Here is an 18,463-nt window from a genome sequence, read left to right as displayed (position 1 = left end):
AAGTGAGTTCCCCAAAAGTACCACATATAATTAAACAAATAACAACATGCATAATATGAACCTTCAGCCTGACTGGACCGCCACACAGGGCCTATAGCCTATCTGGACCGCTCTCCGGGCCTTTGGCATGACTGGGCCGTCTCTCGGGCCTTTAGTATATCTGGACTGCCCCAGGTATCTTGGCCTTCACCAAAAAGCATGATCGCCTCAACCCCAACAAACCATAACATGTCGACATATACAATAACAATTAATAACCAGCAAGTACAAGTAATCATACCGATCTACCAATCTAATGCATACTCAGTAAATACAGGTAATCATACAGATCTATCAGTATAATACATAACCGGCATATCATCAATTCAATATACCATGATACACAATCTAATGGGCCAACATTGGTTCCATCAACCCACAGTTACAGTGAGGAAAAATCACCTCACAATATGAAAATATAGTTGAACAAGTCATTAATCCACCTGCTGCCTCTACTGGTCACCTATATAATAAACAGTGACCTAAACTCAATCTACCACTAAAAATACCCAAAATGCCCCTAATTTAAACTTTGTTAAACCCCTAGTCAAAGGTCAAAGTCAGAAAATCAAAAAGTCAAAGAAGGTCAAAGTAAACTAAGTATGCCTCACATACTTAGTCACTACGTTGGGCGTAGTCGTGATGCTTCCAATCCTTGGGGCCTCAGCCCAGTACACCCATCGTACCTCTTGGTACACCCACCATATGCCATATGGATCCTTTTCTCTTTAAAAAGTGCTTATTCCTTAATGACCTTACATCCAAACTCAGGTCTTGATCCAAAACATCATTCTAAGTCATAAAGTTTTCACCTTTATGACTTTCCTTGGCTAGAAATGGTCCAAAAGCTAAAACCCTAACTTAATATTCCACTTAAACATCATAACTCTTGAATGGAGCGAAGAAAGGGACCAAGATCACATTTTTATGACTCAAAACACTCAAAAATGTTTGAAAGCACAACTCAATTGGATTAGAATTAGCCATGCTCATGGATAACAAGATTATGGGACCAATAATATCATAAAACGCAAAACTAGCTAGATCTAACAAATACATCATCAAAATTCAAGCTTTATACCTTCTGGAGTTGAGAAAAGCAATGTAGGCTCTGGATCCACAAGCTTGAGCTTCAACAATCAACAAGCTTGAACTTCTCTTTCATCCAAAATGCACCCAAACACACATAAAAAGGCTCAAGATTTTCTTTAGGGGGCAAGGGTTTTAAGTTGGAGGCTGAAGAGGGTGGAGGCTGATGTTAGGAAGGTCCCCAAGGGTGTAACACCTACATATTCGGGGTAGTCAATTAAGACATATTTAACGTTAAAAATGACTTTTTGATAAAAGATTATTTAAGATAAATAACCTTAACCAAAGCTATATATTATGTGATAAGGGTTCCGTACATATACAAAATGCTAAAATCCAACTTCGTATGAAGAAGTTATGTTTCTTCGAAGTTTTGCGATTAAACAGACACGAATTTGCGTATCGTAAAAAGTGAATTTTTGATAGATTACTTTTTATCCTAAGTGACCTAAACGAAAGTCGTAGTAGTCATTAAGCCGAGATCATGCATATAAAGAAGGTCAAAATTTGACTTCGTAAGAGGAAGTTATGATTTTTTCGAAGTTTCAGCGCAACAGTATACGACTCAAAAACTGAAGTAGAGATCGGTTGATTGTTAGGAAAAACAGTCTAAAAGAGAGTTGAGGGTTTCGCCTATATGGTTCTGTTGATATAAAGAGAGTCAAGAATGGATATCAAATGAGAAAGTTATGAAGTTTTAACGGACTTTAACAGTCTAAGCCTGTTAAAAATATAGCTTTAAAAATAAATTCAATTAAAATTAGCTGACGTAGTCTAAATAAAAGGTGTAGATCTCGTCGAGGGATTTTGGAGGATATAAAGAACATCGAAAACGGAGCTCGTATGAGGAAGTTACATCATTTTGAAAATCAAGAAATTCACGTGCGCAAAGTGCGTACTAATGACGTGGCACCACGAGAGGGCGCCATTTGGAAAATAACAAAAATAAGAATGAGAAAACCAAGATTATGGGATCACAAAACTCATAAAACCCAAAACTAGCTAGATTTAACAAATGCATCATCAAGATTTAAGCTTTATACCTTCTAAAGCTAAGAAAAGCAATGTAGGCTCTAGGTCCACAAGCTTTAGCTTCAACAATCAACAAGCTTGAACTTGTATTTCATCCAAAATTGTAGAGTCGAAAGTTGTAGTGAGATTTAAAAGATATATCTTTCGGTTTTGTGTCTGTAAATAACGAAAATTTAGTACTTTCGTTATCTAAGCTATTTACAAGGCAACTATAGGATTCGATATGTATGGTCAAGTCATTGTATTTTTTGTATGTTTGATGTACCCTATAAATATTGTAAGTGCTTAGGTCTAGAGTAGTAACACTCTCTGATTACTTTTTGTACTTTAAACTTTTGTACTCTTTCCAGACTTAATCAGAGCTAAACATATCATATTTAGAACTCGACGTTATTTATCGCTTTCATATATTTGATTGATTCAAACATTATTTCTAACACTATTCAGTTGGTATCAGAGCAGGATTCACTTCATTGATCGAATAATCTTCGTAGCATTTTTCATCTTTGTGAATCGCTCATTCTGGTTCATTGTTTAGCAAGTTGAAAACATAATTCTTCACTTAATCAATAAGTGATTAATTGATTTTGCTATTGGTTCTATCAATCGATCTGATAATAATCTCAATTCTCTTCTAGTGATTTCTCTTTTCATCAAATCAAATCAAATGGCTAATCTCAATGTGAACACGATGATGAACTATACAAATCTTCTTGGATCTACAACGAAGATTTTGATGTTGATTCCTAAGTATTATGATTAGTGGGCCGACCGGGTGGAAGGTTATCTTAATGAAATTGCTGAAAATCTGTGGAATTCTGTCAAATACGGAAATCATCATGAATATTTGGTTGAGAATGTTGGTACTGCTCGAACAGATGTAGATATGGTTACACGAGCAAACACCAGGAAGGCATGTGATAAGAATGCTCTTCTTGAATTGAGAGGTGCTCCCCCTCCTGTCGTCTACACCTACGTTATTAGATGCACAACTAAGAAAATATGGGATACTCTAAAAGAGAAGTATCAGGGTAATGAAAGAACAAGGAAGAGTTAAGTGATAAAATGCATTTCTGAACTTGTTGATTTCAAGTAGAAAGAAAACGAAAATATTGAAGCCTATTATGACAGGATGAATAATCTGATCTTCAGGTGCAATCGATATGGGGTAAAACGGTAACATCTTTTTTTCCAAAGAAGGTGGGCCAAGACTTAACGAATCAAATAAGGATTTTTGGAGTAGACCCTTAGTCACGATGTGGGGCTTGGATGCCTACGATGCGACATGATACTTATCGAACACGTGTTTTCGAGAGCCACCATATCATGGCAATGGATGGCCATGGCGTACCGCCTGTTCAGGACCCAACCCATGTATTTTTAGGGTTTCATCCATATTTAAGCATCTTAACCTCCATTTTAGGTCATGTTATTTAGCCTCCATCCCTTCATTTCACAACCCTTTCCACTCTTCCATAGAAATGAGATTGGTGGATATATCTTGAGATTGTTTGCTTCATTTAGTAAAACTTGAAGAAGAAGAACGTGGTTTATTTTGGTGCAAGGAAGCAAGGAGCAAGCATGGATTCAAGATCTTCTTCGTATTTCTGAGTTATTGAAGGTATAAAGTTAATATCTTGACCTTTGTGTTTCTTGTTTGATGCTTGAGCCTAATTTTCGATGATTCGGTCCCTTTCTTGAGTGCTCTTGGAGTTTGAGGAACTCCATAGTTTGATGTGGTGCTCATTTGGTCATGAACTTCTAAGATAGTGAGAAAAAGATCTTAGCTTGAGTGTTCTTAGCCTCATATTTTAGTTTTGGTCACATTTAGGACTTAATGGACTTAAGGTTTATGATCTTGTCCTATGGTGAGGTCCTAATGGATAAAGTTAGAAACTTTATCCATTAAGTCAGTGCGAAGAAGTAGATCTAGAAGTGTGAGCTTAGGTTTAAAAGGATTAAGCTCTTATTAAGAAATTGGTGATTTTCTAGTGGCCACAACGTGGCGAAGTCAAAAATCGAGACTGCCTTGTTTTGGCATTTGCTACGATGTGGCCAAGGAGGACCACGACGTGACGTTGACCGTTGTCTTTTTTACTAAGTTTGACTTTGGGCCAAACTTGAGGGTTTTAGGCTATTGATTAAGATTTTATTTCGTTTTGGTGATTAGCGGATTCGTAGGTGCAAGCAGTGCTGAAAAGAGATCGAATCGCAATGTTTCACAGTTCTTTGATTCATGTAACTTTTGCCTCATTGTACCCTTGGGTTGAAGGAACCAATGCCGACCCACTAGTTCAGTTATCTTTTAGTAGAAGGATGACATAAGGACTTTATATAGTCATGTAGGATAGACTGAGGACTCTTGATCTAGGCTTTCTTACATGTTCCTTTTGGTTGTGGCTCTAGAGTAGGATCACGTATCCGGGTGTTATCTCACCTACGAGTATATACAGTTATGTATTCCTTGGATTGTTGGTACTTAGGATGCTGCTATGTTGTAGTGATATGTATCCTGGTATATAGAATGTTGTTATGTTGTAGTGATATGTTAGATAAGTATCCAAGTATATAGGATTTTTATATGATGTAGTGATCTGTTAGATCTGTATCCTGGTATATAGGATGTTTATATGTTGTAGTGATCTATTAAATCTGCGTGTCTATCTGTACTTGCTGGCTATCATCTAGTAGAGTACCCTAAGGCTGTATGTGGTTATATATGATAGCTTGAAAACTCTTGATATAGGCTTTCTTGTCTGTTCTTTGTTTGGTTGTGGCTCTAGAGTAGAATCATCTATTCATGTGGCTATCTCACATCTGGTTACTTATGGTTATGTATTTCATGGAGGTTAGCTGGTAGTGGGATAGTGTGCGGTATGAGGACTAGAACGCGATTGTCACTTGTTTGATTGTATTTTGCTTGTATTATGTGATAACTTGATCCTTGGTTGTTTATATCTACTGAGTTTTGATGTTGCTGATATGTGAATCGTTAGAAAAGCATGCTAGTGGATAATCTAGGGTTCTTATAGGGACCTTTGGATAAAAGTGCTTGATTTCGGTGATGCTTTATGATATATGGAATTTCTTATGTTACTTGATTGGGTGATTGATGCATGTATGTTGATTACTTGTATACGTTCGAGATTAAATAGCCTTAAAATGATCAACTTAGCCTTACTTCCTGCTCCTTGTTTGGTTGTGGACTTAGGGCAGAGTTGATTATTTGACAGTCTATTTGACCCCGTATTGTATACAACAAGCATGATCAAAATCAGCCAGTGGTGCAGGAGCAAGGATAATCCTAGGAAGTTAGTTGGGTTTGTAGGAGAAGTAGTTGTTAGCACACCTAGGAATGGTGTAGTGTAGTGCCTTAGGACCTTGGGATGAATTCTGAATCAAATACAGATAGGTATGGAAGGTACTATGGGTCCGTACTACTAAAAGCACAAAATTCGTAGAGGATTCAGGAGGAATCTAGGGGCTACTAAGGAACTAATAGGAGGGTGTCCCGATATGCTGAGCAGTGTTTTGATGTCTAATATTTCTATGATATATTTTCATTCTGGCGACTTTTGGAGGTTCAGGATCAGGTGTTGGTGGCACTAGGAGAGCAGGTATGAGTGAGGAGGAGATTCGTAAGATCATTGTTGCCAAGGTGGTAGAGGCGATTCTGAAGCTGTTTGGGTCAGTCAAGACCAAGTTGATCGATGAGTTTGACCGCTGCTATGCCACCATCCCGCAAGTAGCTACTGCAGCAGCCACAATAGCCGTTTATTTTGGTGGATCCCAGGGAATCGGGGATATGATGTATCGAGAGTTCAGTTACACGAAGCCTCCAAATTTCAGAGGCGACAGGGGCCCGATCATCGTTTCGAGGATCTTCTTTGCTGAAGGTGAAGTTTGTGTTGAATCTTCTTCGCTGTGGTGTGAAGGATTGGTGTGATTTTGTAATCCAGGGATTTTTGCAGGCCGAGCGAGCCGCAGTGACTTGGGAAAAGTTTCTGGGCATGGTCTGAGCGGAGTATATTCCTCTTGTGGAGCGTGAGTGTCTAACTCATGAGTACCTGGATCTGCGACAGATGTCTGAGTCGATGACAGATATCACCAAGATGTTTACTGAGAGGGATTTGTTCTGTCATGAGTTCACTGCTTCAGATTAGACTCTGATGACTTGGTACTTGAGCCTGCTTAAGATGGATATTCGGCAGTTTGTGTCTACCCAGAGATGCAGTACCCTCGTTGAGCTTCTGGATGCTTCGAGGAGGCGAGAGATTAAGAAAGAGACTCAAACGAGGGAGCAGTGTCAGGTTACAGTTTAGTCCCATCCTGCAACGAAGCAGTTTAATTCCATCGCTTGGAGCTCAAGATTAGTTGAGTGGAGGTGCAGAACCTTTGTATGTCACAGATGTGGAAAGGAGAGCCATTTAGGTAGAGATTACAGTGTGCGAATTTGTTTCCATTGCGGCCAAAAAGGCCACATCAGAGCTCATTGTCCTTTTCTCATTTTTGGTGAGGTGTTGGATCCTACACCCCTAATTTGGCAATTATTCGACGGTCGTCATGGGCCGACTGGAGTCCCGGAGACTGAGATTTGAGTTAGCAGTTCTTTTATTTAGCAATTACTACAGTATTGGTATTCATATGTTATTCCTGTTTGTGTTTCAAGTTCAGTTGTAATCTTGGATGATCAGTTGAATGAAATTATCTTGTTTTAACTTTTTTTAATCTGGTTTCTATTGTGAATGGATTAATTATCATTGTCCTCGAAATGCATGCACGTTAGACATTTATGAATGTTGTGAGGTTTTAGATTCTCCTATGTATCAAGACATCAGTGGTTGGGATCAAGTAGTGAAGGTCAAGTTAGTCTGAGTATCGTAGGATTGTGAAGTTTTCAGAATCTAGCATATCTCAAGTAGGGGAGAGTGTAACCTCATAGCAAGAAGACCTTGTCCCAAGGTTCGGTTCTCAGTAAGATTTCTCCAAGTTCATGACTTTCGCGCAACTGCTGGATCTTCCAGTTTTGTGTCAAGATCATCGTAAACTGTTGGATTTTCCCCTCAGGTTGTATTAATTAGTTTTAGTTTTAATATCATATGTAGGGCATGCTTGTGTTTTAGACTCTAGGATGTTAGGGGCCTAGGTTGAGAGATGTGATGAGGGATTTTGCTTATGTTCTTGTTTGATTGGGGCTTGGAGGTCTGAGTCACGACCTGAAGATTTGGTAGGATCAGTTAAGTCTTGTTGAGCCCAAGCATTGAGGGATCAGTTTTAGTTGTAATATAATATATAGGTCATGCTTATGTTTTAAACTCTAGGATGTTAGGGGCCCAGGTTGAGGGATGTAATGAGAGCTTCCTTGTCTGTTTTTGTTTGATTAGGGCTTAGAGGTCTGCGTCACGACCTGAAGACTTGGTAGGATAAGTTAAGTCTTGTTGAGCTCGAGCGTTGTTGTTGGTTAGTGGATCGGGGTAGGCCATGTAGTGGTGTTGATTATGATGGCATGCACGGAATGAGAAAGATCTAGTGAATCATCATACAAACTCAAGAACACAAAGAGTAAATAAATCTGTTTAAGCTCATGTTAGATCTAGAAAGAATATACAAATGGGTCTTGTACAAATTCTCTCTCTAGTCTGACACTCCAATGGTTCATTTATATAAATGAGTGTCGCTCACTTCCTATTTATAGGAAAGACAACTCATTACACAATACAAGTGGGTAAAGCACAAATACATCCAAGCATGAATTTGCACCCTAACATTTTCCCCCTCAAAGTTAGGATTGGATGCCCGACTTCATTATCCAACGAGCTCACGCGATCAAGACCAAACTCCCCCCTCGAATTAACACCGGTCTTCAAATGTGCAAATGAATACCCAAAAACCCGCTTCAAATACCCATCATTCTCCCCCTTTTTATAATCAAAAAATGATTATAAAACCCATTAAGGGTGAGAAGCGCCTGATGAATGAACTTCACAATACTCCCTCTTGATGTGTGCCAAAATGAAACCTTGAAAATCTTGCACGGAAAAAAATCACGAAAAAAGCCTCGAAAAAATTTCCAATTTGTGAAATTTTTTGACTTTTGGGTGAGAGTTGCAAGATTTTCCAAAATCCGGGTAAAAACTATCAATAATAGAATTTTGCAGGGACCCGTTGCGCCAAATGCAGCTTAAGATGCGAAACACTCCCCATTTGTGAAACTGGACATAAAGTGTAAGTTCGCACCAACTGCAGGGACCAAACTTGTAACTTCTTCAATTTCTCAAATTTGTTAGCCCAATTTCGAAGTTGGGTATTTTCTGCCAGCTTTTCGAAATTGCAGGGACTCTTTTCGAAAGTTCTTCACAATGCTTCAAAATGTCGAAATTATACCCCAATGTCGAATATGGGTATAAACTGCAAAGTTCGACAAAAGTCCAGGGGATTGAAATGAAAATACTTGCTTTTCTCCTAAAATGTCGAAAATTAGTCCTAATTTTGAAATGGGTTTAAACTGCCATGTCTTCGAAACTTCTGGAACAAATTTTGAAACTTTTGTGTTTCTTCCTTCTTCCCAAGTTGTGAACCACGTAACGAAATCCATAGCACCATTGATAAACCCATTGATAATGAAGTTTTTTCTTAATCAAAGAACTATCGAAAACGAAGCATATCGAATCTCTGAATAACTTCTGGACCACTCAATTGCTTAATCGACACTTCGCTACTACAGGTCTTGCCAAAATCATCGACATCAAAATCTTCTTTATTATGATTATAATCCTTCGCCTTTTGTCACCAAAACCTTCGAAATCAATATCAATTCATTCACCAATCGATTCAACAATCAATATCAACTCTTCAACCTTCGCTTTTCGACACCAACGATTCCATCGAACATTGATTTCCATCCTCCCTTTCGTTATCAATCATACTCCAAAACTCAATGTTCGCGTTTTTCAAACAATCAATCCATTCGTTATCAATACCAAATCAATCCTCAATAGCGAACATAACAAGCATAATGAAATCAAAATCGCCTTCATTCAATCCTTGACTTTGCATAATCGATTCCAATTTCTACTTAGACTTCACATCGACCATATGTTCGTCAATGGATCCAAGTTTCCATCGATTCCAATCCTTCTTGTAAATTTGAAATCAATAGAACATATTTTGACTTCCACAAGTCAACTCAGATCAAAATTGCAATTCATCAGCTCTTTCACTCCAAAGCAAACCCAGCATACGATTCCAACATCATCTTCAAATAAAAAATTCATATGCCAAAAGTGAAACCCGATCTGACATCAAAATTACCTTCATCAGTCAGTTTCGAATCCTATGACCAACTCGTTCAATTACAATTCGAAATCTCGATCCTAGTAATCCCATCGATATCCCTTTGACTATCGACCTAAAGGTATTCGATCCTAAATTGACCTTTAACCCATTTGTCATCTTTCAAGACATACACATCGATTTTTAGAAGTAACAAAATTATTTGAGAATCACGAATCCAACTCTATCATTGGCAAAACCCAATCGAGACCCAGGTGAGAATGAACGACTTCCAATGTGTTCCCAATATATGAACAATCTAGTCGAACAAACACACATACACCATTTGAAATCAAAATAACCATATATCCATTCGTTATCAAACACGAACTTCATGTTGGTTTCGAAATCAAAATCAATTTCAGTTCTAAGTTCTCAAGAACACTGATTTTGACTCCAAAAAGTTAAATCAAACCAAATGTGCTCTAATACTCTCCAATCCAAATACGATTCGCATTCAAAATCAAACAAACATTCCAATCGATTTTGATCAACATACAAATCGCATTCAACTGATTAACAAGAAAAGAAAATAATAATGAGATAACGATATTGAAAACTCAAGAACAAACACGCATCAGATGAGTTGCATGGACGATGTAAATGTACAACTCGTATAAGCATAGGATGAAGCATCGAATCAGACAGCTGATGACACAATATTCACAAACATTTGGGCTTAATCAACACTTATCAGATCAAAAGAGGAATGATTGAGCTCTAAAATTTCAGTAATGAACTGTAAACTTCGAAATATGGATCACAAAATGATTTTTGGGCTGAATCAAGTATGATGAACACTTTGGGTGAACAGTAATTTCGAAAAGAAGAAACAAAATTGGAAATATGATTTTGATTTTTGGAATTTTGATCTAAACAAAAATAATTGGAGCAACTATGGGGTTTAAACGGATTAGATCCAATAAGGAAAATCGATCAAAAATGAAAAATGCAATATACGACTCGAAATCATGGACGTTTTCGAATCCATTTGAGAATTTGTGATACTTTTTTAACGAATCGAGTACCATTATCAATGAACGAATCAAAATTTGAATATCTTGGTTCTTTTGTTAGAACAAGAAAATCACCAATTTAAATATTGTACCACCCACTATGCGTGATGTACAACTCGTTCTTCGTGTTCTTCATGCTCTTCTAAAGAACCACCAACACTTTTGGGTTTTGACTTCAGATTCAATTCAACCTTTGGAGATTGTTGCTTTGGAACCCAAATTTACTTCACGGATTTTGGATTCACAACAACATTTGACGATTTTTGTGAATTAACCCGTTTGTTCTTCTGTTTAATCTTCTTCTTCTTTTTCTTTCTCATCTTTTTGCATCTTGAAGACTTGATTTCATGAACAAACCCACTTCCCATAACTTCAACTTATGAGTTTGAATCAAATATTTTGGAGTTTGATACTTGTGATTTTCTTGGATCACCAGCTTCCGATAAGGAATCATTCTTTCAAACGAATCACAAGAACACAAAATATCATTGGTATGAACTCCAATCAAGCAAAAAACTTTTTCATCATAAGAATCAACTTGAAATCCTTTTTCTTGAACATAAAGAACACGATGATCATCATCAAGAACATGTTCCTGAGCTTCACGACAATTTGCGTAATATTCAAGTTTATTGCTTCCACGTTTACGTTCAGCAAGAAAATTTCATTTTATAACTTCACCTTCTCTCTTATTTCTTCGTGTTTATTGATACATTGTAATCAATTGATCAAACAAATCTTTGATTTGATAAATTGGATGCGAAATTAATTCTCCAACCTCATTCTTTTCTCCATTTGAAATGAATGGCCAAGGAGGACCATGACGTGGCCTAGACCATTGAATTTTTGACTAAGTTTGAATTTGGGTCAAACTTGAGGGTTTTTGGTTGTTTATTAAGATTTTACTTGGTTTTGGTGATTAGCGGATTCGTAGGTGCAAGTAGTGCTGAAAAGGGATTGTATCCTAGTGTTCCAGAGTTCTTCGATTCAGGTGAGTTTTGCCTCAGTGTACCCGTGGGTTGAAGGCCCTAATGACGTCCCACTAGTTTTAGTTATCTTTTAGTAGAAGGATTCCATAGGGACTGTATATATTCATGTAGGAGAGACTGAGGACTCTTGATATAAGCTTTCTTGCTTTTTGTTGTTTGGTTGTGGCTTTAGAGTAGGATCACCTGTTCGGGTGTGTATCTCACCTCTGAGTATATACGGTCATGTATTCCTTGGATTTTTGGTACTTAGTATGTTGTTATGATGTACTGATATGTTAGATCTATATCATGGTATATAGGATGTTGTTATGCAGTGGTGATATGTTAGATATGTATCCTGGTAGACAGGGTTTTGCTATGTTGTAGTGATCTGTTAAATATGTATCTTGGTATATAGGATGTTTCTATATTGTCGTGATTTGTTACATCTGTGTGTCTATCTATACTTGTTGGTTGTCATCTAGTGGAGTACCCTAGGATTGTATGTAGTCATGAAGGATAGCCTGAGAACTCTTGATCTTGGCTTTCTTGCCCATTCCTTGTATGGTTGTGGCTCTAGAGTATAATCATCTATTTGGGTGCTATCTCACATCTGGATACTTATTGTTATGCATTTCATGGAGGTTAGCTGGTATCGGGACAATGTGCGGTATGAGTACTAGTAAGTGGTAGTGAGCTGTATGATTTGTTGTTTTCATGTATTATGTGCCTACTCGATCCTTGATTGTTTATATGTCGACACATGGTAGTAGTGGGTTGCGGCGGTCATGCTTTGTGTTGTAGACCCAGAGACCCGATGTGAGCTAACTGTAAGCCATAGGCATGGAGGTTCGGGAAGAGCGGTTGGGTTGAGGTGGTAGGCCAACAAACCCTGGGTATTCCAACTCGATGGCGTATTGGACCTATTACATGTATGCATTCCAGTTCGAGGACTTATTGGGCCTGGGCATTCCAACCGAGCGGTTGTGATCCGTTATGCATGCTTATACGTTTATCGTATTGGGTATTTTGGATGAAACGCACTAAGCTATATTCTAACCCATTTTTTTTTATTATTTCAGGTATCAGCAATGGCTATGGGAAAGCGAAGGCGGGACTATACACACTCATCAGCAACATTGAGGATTTCACGTTCATTATAATACTTTGATTTTCAATAATTGTAATTAGGAATAGATGGTTTTCTTAAAATGGTTTTATAATTGGTAACTTTTACTTTAAATAGAAATGAAATTTTTGGTAGTATAAATGGGAAGTTACAAAAACATACTTCTCTTGAATTCAATCTTACTTTTGTGTATGGACTTAGAAAGGAATGGAGAAACATATGTTTGATGATCAAGACACAGGAGAATTTTGGTAGCTTTTTGCTATCAAATTCGTGCTATATTCTCAAAACACGCGCAACAGAGATAATGGAGATTGTTGAGAAGAAAAAGTTGAACTATGGTGGTCTAATGGCATTGGTGTCGAAAGCAAATGTGAAGGAACATTAGTATGAGGGTTATGCAAAAGAAGATGAAGAAGGAATTTTGATAAATTTTGATGATGAAGAAGTTCTTATTACATTAATAACAGAGTAAAGAAGTTTTTCAAGAAGCTAATTAATGGAGGTTTTAAGAACTATATTGAAAAGAGGAAGGTGTGGAATGCTGGTGGAAGTCAGAATGTGATGTCGAAAGTAAAGAAGATATAAGATGAGAAGAAGACGGAAGTGAAATTGAAAGGAGACTTTAACCAAAAGTGAACAAAATTTTAATCAAAAGTGAATAAATCGAGATTTTAAACAAGATTGAGAATTCATCACAAAGTACTCAACAAAATTTTGCTGATATCGAAGATAATTATGACAATATAAGTGAAATTAAGGAAGAGGAATGTGTTGCTTGCTCGAAATTGTCTGTCATTAATGTCACTTTGTTGGTTAAAGAAAAAGATAATGCTGATTCTAATGCGAAATTAAACAACGAGTCATCTTTGATAACCAAATCTTGTGACTCGCAAAAGGAGGAAGTTGTTGTTGAGGATATTACTCATAATGAAAGTGACAGTGATGATGATTCGAATGAGAAGGAAATTCCTCGAGTTGTAGAAACTTAGGTGTATATTGATATAGAGGAATTTTCAAAGATTTTGAAAGAAAAGGGAAAATATTATTTGGAAACAAATTATGTTCTTTGTCCATTATGTATCGAAGGTCTTCCAAATCAAGTCTTTGTGAAGAAAGGAAACGTTGACACTTTTGATAAAAAAAAATGAACGAATTATTGAAAAAAGATAATCAAATGGTGACTAAAGAAGGTTTTTATTTAAATCAGAATATGGAGGAAAAAAGGCTAAACAAAAGATAACATGTTTTTCAAAGGCAGAAGAGTCCAAAATTATTTTCAAAAAAAATGAGATGAAAGCCAACAAAATTTGAGTTGTGAAAATAGGAAAATCAAAAGTTGAAATTAAAACTGAAGAAAACAATGAGAAAGTTTTTCCTAATGATTATAATAATAAAAACACAAGTTCATGATTACAAAAAGAAAGAAAAACTAGTTTCACAAGAAGTTCCTTTCAAAAATCAAAATGAGAAATTTCAAAATCAAAAGGAGAAGGGTGTGAAATCTGAATTGAGAAATGAAATTTCTGGAAAGAAAGCTCGAAACAAGGCTTATTGGATGCAACAAAAGGAAAAACAGAAAGCAAAGTATTTAAAATACAAAAATAAACAAAATTCCGAAAAGAAGTTTTCACAAACATCAAAAATTCATACTTCAAAAAATTTCCTCAATATAATTCAAGTAATGGTCAAAGGAATGTTGAAAATAAAAATGGTTGTTCTACAAAAGCAAAGGTTGCTCAAAAAGTGAATCAGAAAATGAACATGAAAAGTTCAACTCAAACTCAACAAAAATAACAAGAAAGTTTTCGTCAAAATTTTGTTGAGAAAAATGTTCATAAGATGAAGGAGTTTCAAAATAATGGACAAAGAAATTTTTCCCAAAATAGAAAGATTTTTCAAAAAGATTCACATTTTGGTTATCAATATCGATACCAAAACCACTTTCAACAATGACCACAAAAATCATAATCTCAAATGAATTTTACAAAGATGGAAAATGTTGTAAAGAAGAATGTGCCTTTTAAGCCTGTTGGTCCATTTTTTTCAAATCTTGATGTAAATAAAAAATCAAAAGTATCTTTTGTCAAAGGCAGAAATGACACTAAAAATCTAAATCCTTGGTTGGAAGGAAAGGTTCGAAAACTTCAATCTGAAAAGTATTCTCAAGGAAAAGTCCATGAGGCTTATGTGAATTACTTAAACGATTCTCTGAATGGAAGTATGACTTCTCAAGAATTAGTGTTGAAAGTTTTTAAATGGAAAGAAGTAAAAGTAAAGAAAGTAGACGTTTCTTAAGAAAATGTTGAAAAAGAGAAATCAAAGTTGAAACTTCGTTATTACATGATTACATTTCTATGCCTAAAGTTGGCAAAGTAGAAGATGGGAGTATTGAAGTCCATTTTGTGAAAACAACTAATCAGATTGCTGATATTTTTATAAAATCGTTAGATGAAAAAGCATTTTTAAGAATCTTAAATGGATTTGGAATGATGGAAGCTTGTTATGTTCCACATTCTACATAATTTGTCTTGGATTTAAAATGTGAATATATTGGACTTACTTTCGATTGTTATCTCACTTTCGACTAGTTAATATATCTTTTGAGTGTCTTACTAACTTTCATTAATTGTCTGATAACGGTTTAGAAGTTATTGTTCACATTTAGCGTTCGCATGCCTTCGCATTCGATTTTCCTCTAAATGATTCAGTGTCAGTCTTGGGTATGGAGTTAGTCTTTCGATAGAAAGTACATGTCTTTGGTGACTACTTATCATTGGGATATTTCTTTAGAGATGAAAAAAAAACATTGGTTTGCGTGCAAAGTGTTTGTTATCTTTGACAAATAATCAGTGATTGTAATATCTTTTTTCTTATTTTTGTCTTTTCGTTTATAAAATTCAGAAATCCAAAAAGATTTTTTTATTTTTTATTAAAGTTTATAAAATTCAAAAATCTAAAAAGATTTTCTTATTTTTTTTATTTTCGTTTATAAAATTCAAAAATCCAAAAAGATTTTTTTTGTTCTTTCGTTTATAAAATTCAAAAATCCAAAAAGATTTTTATTGTTTTTGCATTTATAATATCAAAAATACAAAGTATTTTCGTTATGTTTGAATTTTCATTTTCAGAAAATTGAAAAACACATAAATATTTTCCTTATTTTTTTTGGAGCTCATTTTAACATGTTCTTTTGCGTGCTAACTGAGCAAATTCAAAGGAAACAGGTATGATATGGAAATTTTATACTAGTTAGGTGTCCCTAGAAGCATGCTGCAACATGTTGTCCTCAAGCCTCATTGACTCTGTGTTCGAAGCCATAATGAAAATTTTCACACCAAAGTTTCTTCCCAATAGGCTGTATTCACAATAGTCGAAGAGCTACCTTTCTCTTCTCATGTTGAGTAAAGAGATTTATGCTAAGTCAATTTTTCGCAGAGGTACAATGAGTCTTGATATCCAATCTTTTTCACCCAAAATTTCTAACACGATCACACACAATGACACATGCCCAAGACATCAATGGTTGAACCCAACCAAGATATAGGTATGTTTTATGTCTGTGTGTTAATGATCCTAAATCATTTTTGCATGATGAAGGTGAAACCCAACAAATCTCAACTTAATGAATTGACGGTGAACATTTTATGTTCAAGATTATCACGAAACATTTGTTTCAATGTAATACTTTCGATGTTCAAAATCTCATTTTCATTTTCATTGTGTGATCTTAATGAAATCTACTCATCCCAAGTTGTTCCACCCAATAGATCCAGTTTTTAAATTTTTATGTATTTTCGTTTGAATATCTTTCTCTAACTTTCGTTACTTTAAAATTTTTAAAGCTTGCTTGTTCTTGACTACACTGGTCATCCAAGTATTTTTGCACAACTCTTTACACTTATTTCAAGTTGTAACTTTTTTTTGAAAATGAAACCACCCATGAACCTTACGAAAAAGAGTCCCTTCAATACTCCTTAATGATTTTTCGATCGTAATTCACAGGAAACCACACAAGCAGTTCATAATCTCTCTTGATGTCGAATGAAGCGTATCTTTGCTCGGGATCTATCTACTTTTATATCAAAGATTATTTGATATCACAATGCCATTTATTTATTTTACTTCTATCTTTTTCTTTCGCACACATATGCTTTGAGGTTTTGAGTATTACCAATTCGAAACTTAGATTTTGTGAAGTCTGGAAAATGATTTCGCTTGTCCTTCCCATAAGTGAATGAGCCCAGCCTCCATAACAAAGGATGGTTCTATAGTTGTATCAAAAGTCATGGTGGTTCATTTCTGATTGGAGGATGCTAAATATCTATTAGATCGTACGGTTCAAGATTTTCATGAGGCTCAAGGCAAAAAGTGATCATCACTTTTATATGTGGCAATTTTTTATGGTGAGGATTAAGTAACCAATATTCCACATGGTTTTATATAATTAGGCAACGGTTTGAATTCAAATTTCACACTAGTTGTTTAAGGAAATTGCTTATTCTAATTCCAATTTTATGCTCCTATAATTCTCTTAAGAACCCTATCGTAATTTTTCTCTCAACAATTCTCTCAATTTACTCAAATGGATGTTGAACAAAACATCATTGATCAATTCAAAACCAATGACGAAGAGGTCTCACAACCGATGATGAAGATTCAACACACCAATCTTTGGCTTAATCCCTTGCTTGATGCTTATCCTGAAGAATTACAACTGATCGTTTTGGTTTTGAAAAACTCTGTTCTTAATCACGCTTTATCATCTTCATTTGCAATTCTGATGCAATGGCTGTCTTTGGCTGCTTCTATTGTCACTTATAACAAAACCACGAAGGTTGTTACATTTCAATTGATGTACAATAAAACAAAGAAACTTACTAAGAAGCAATTTGCCCAAATCTTGAAGTTACCTTCTACAGGCACGTTTTATGATGTAACTACTGAACAAGTTATTCATATGCTCAATGAGATGGGTCATTGACCCACTTTATCCGTCATCAGTCACTTTAAGAAGTCTAGTTTTCCATGTATTTATAGTTTTTTCTTCAGCATTATTCTATGGTGCTTAATAGGACGAAGTTCAAGGTTGGACAAGGCGACGCTTGAAGTTTAATCAATTATGGTTGGGTTGTTTTATGGACTAGATGTTGATTATGCATCCTTGTTATGGGAAGAATTTGGTAATTCAATCTCTCACTCAAAACTAGCAAATGGAGTTTCGAGTGCTAGGTTTTGGGGATTGATTTTAAGGGAAGTGTATACTCAAGAAAATATTCTTTTTCTTACTGATGTTGATACACCCAAGTTTCCATCAATGACGGTTCCAAAAGTTATGGTGGATGATGCTATGCTATTCCCAATGGTTGCTAGGATTTATGATTCGATGCTCAAGTTAATCAATCATACACATCAAATGTTGATTCAATATCAAGCTTTATTGTATTCCACTCAAAATGGTTTTCTTCAACCAAAAGCTACATCTATAGGTGCTGAAGGTTCATCAAAATCATATAAGGGTAAAAAAAAGTAAAAAGAAGAGAAGTCCAAAAAAGTAGAAGAAGAAGTCGTTAAAAAAACTGTACCCACAAAGACTAGAAAAGGGGTACTCAAAAGAACAAAGACACCTGCTAAGAAACCATATGATTATGAATCCATGATACCCACAGAAGATCCTATAGTCGAATCTGTTGAGCCAAAAGCTGAGAAAGTTTCTACGGAGATTCATGCTCCTATTATAGAAATACTTAGAAAAGAAGGCGAGCCTGTTGTCAAAAAGGGTGTCTCAAAGAGGGTAAAGAAGCTATAGTTTACATGAAGAGGAGTTGTGATTAAAAAGCTTTTGTATCCTAGTTCTC

Source organism: Lactuca serriola, chromosome 4, assembly GCF_051521515.1.
Source record: "Lactuca serriola cultivar US96UC23 chromosome 4, Lser_US96UC23_V15, whole genome shotgun sequence".
In the NCBI taxonomy this organism is placed as follows: domain Eukaryota; kingdom Viridiplantae; phylum Streptophyta; class Magnoliopsida; order Asterales; family Asteraceae; genus Lactuca; species Lactuca serriola.
This window is presented reverse-complemented; position numbering follows the sequence as displayed.